The sequence below is a fragment of the Dipodomys ordii genome, unplaced genomic scaffold, assembly GCF_000151885.1.
Source record: "Dipodomys ordii isolate 6190 unplaced genomic scaffold, Dord_2.0 Scaffold43, whole genome shotgun sequence".
In the NCBI taxonomy this organism is placed as follows: domain Eukaryota; kingdom Metazoa; phylum Chordata; class Mammalia; order Rodentia; family Heteromyidae; genus Dipodomys; species Dipodomys ordii.
In genome coordinates this window covers 6576704-6578820 of record NW_012267259.1, presented here as the reverse complement: position 1 = coordinate 6578820, position 2117 = coordinate 6576704, and the positions used below count along the sequence as shown (strand labels likewise).

The following is a 2117-nucleotide window of genomic DNA, read 5'->3' as shown; positions in this document are numbered from 1 at the left end:
TATACACAAAAGCGGCAACATATCAGAAAATAATTTAGGCATTTATGTTTTTCATTCTTACCCAGAGGGATCAAAGCATTTTTAAGGTTTGTCACATTTAATGTTACTATAATATTTACTATCTACCTCTAGTTACCATCTTAACTTTTGATCTTTATAGGATAGCTATAGTAACAATGCAAGATACCACAAATGTTCTGCTTGAAAAATTCCTTGGATTATTATTCTAAATTAATCACAAGCATATAGTTTTCACCGAACAAAAGATATTTAAACTGTATTCATGCCCTGTTCACCAAGAGGTGAAGACTTTGGGCTTTTTTCTCTTTTCATTGAAAACTGATTTTAAAAAAGATAAGAGAAGTGCTCCTCTGAGCCTGCCAGCCCGAGTGACGCCACTGTCACTATGGCCCATTACAAAGCTGCCGACTCAAAGCGTGAGCAGTTCCAGAGATACTTGGAGAAGTCGGGGGTGCTGGACACACTGACCAAGGTGTTGGTAGCCTTATATGAAGAACCAGAGAAACCTAATAGTGCTTTGGATTTTTTAAAGCAGCACTTAGGAGCTGCCACCCAAAAAAATGCAGAAATAGAGCTGCTTCGCCTAGAATTGGCAGAGATGAAAGAAAAATGTGAAGCTACTGTAGAAGAAAATAAAAAACTGAAAGCAAAGCTTGCTCAGTATGAACCACCCCAAGAGGAGAAGCGTGCTGAATCGGATTCTTCTCAGTTGAAAAGACACTGAAAAATGGTTTTGTATGACTTGAATAGCTTGTATAGTATATAATCTTTTCTGGACAGATGCTATAAAACTCTTTTAATATGTTAAGTTCACTTATCACAGTTTGTTATTAAACACATATATTTAGAATCACTAATTAAAAACTATTATTCCACTCAAAAAAAAGATATGGGAGTTAGAGTTAGAAGGAATTTTTTAAAATTATTAAAAGCTACATAAGTAGTCATAGTACTAAGAATTTCTTAACAAAATAGGTTCACATTTCAACTTGTCACGAATATGTCGTGTGATTACTCAAATCTTTGTAAAGAGCTGATACCAATCATAATAGGATAAACCAATAGGAGAAAACATGAACAAATATATTCCTTGGTAGTAATAAGAGCATTGAAACGCTAACTCTTAACATTTGGCCTACAGTGTATGTGTGTGTGTGTGTGTGTGTGTGTGTGGTTACTATGGCTTGAACTAAGGGCCTTGTGCTCTCATTGATATTCTTTGTTCATGGCTGGACCGCCAACACTTGAGGTTCACCTCCAGTTCTGTCATTTAATAATTAATTGAGGATAAAAGCCTCTAAGATTTGTCTGTCTGGGCTGGTATTAAGCCAAGATCTTCAGATCTCAGCCTCCTGAGTAGCAAAGATTGCAGGCATGGGTCCCTAACATCCAGCTTTACCAGCAACTTTCACTGAGCAGAGATGCAAATAATAGAGGAGTAATACTTCAGATTTAGATAGTTTAACACAACGTAAATATATAATTCCCCATTGACATATATGTGAGCATTTGCCTACATACATATCTCATATCAGTATGTAAAAATACATGGGTGTACACACATATATTAGCAACTTTAAAAACTGCACATGTGATTTATTTAGTCATTTTGAAAGATTTACTTACACATTGTCGACAGCTCAAGAAATCTGATTTAATACAACAACAACCAACAACTCTTTTTTAATCTCTGTAATTTCAAATGGAAATAATTCAAGGGGAAAAATGTACGAGTTGGTTAACTTAGTGGTTGGTTAGGCCATAAAGGGCCAAGTTTCACTCTGACCTTCTCCTGTGCCACGTGGCTGCCAGCTAAATCTTCCATCTCTGTGCACCCTACCCTACTTCCATGGGTCAATCTGTCCCCAACAACAACCAGAAATGGAGAAACAAAAACAGGTTGATCTCATCCTTGACTTAGCTTTTAAAATCTCAGAAACCTGTCCCAGAAGTTACTCCTGCAGATTTCTGCTCAGCTCACGTTGGACAGAATTGAGTCACATTCTCTTTTCTAAGCTAATCTCTGATGAATGAGAAGGGTGGAGTTACTGTGATTAGCTCTGCTGGAACACGTGGCAACTGTTCCTGGAAGTGGG

At 37.0% G+C, this 2117-nt stretch overlaps 1 pseudogene; it reads left to right on the top strand.

Moving 5' to 3' along the window:
• Positions 1-405: 405 nt before the first annotated feature.
• Positions 406-881, top strand: LOC105987628 (annotated as a pseudogene).
• The last annotated feature ends 1236 nt before the right edge of the window (positions 882-2117 follow it).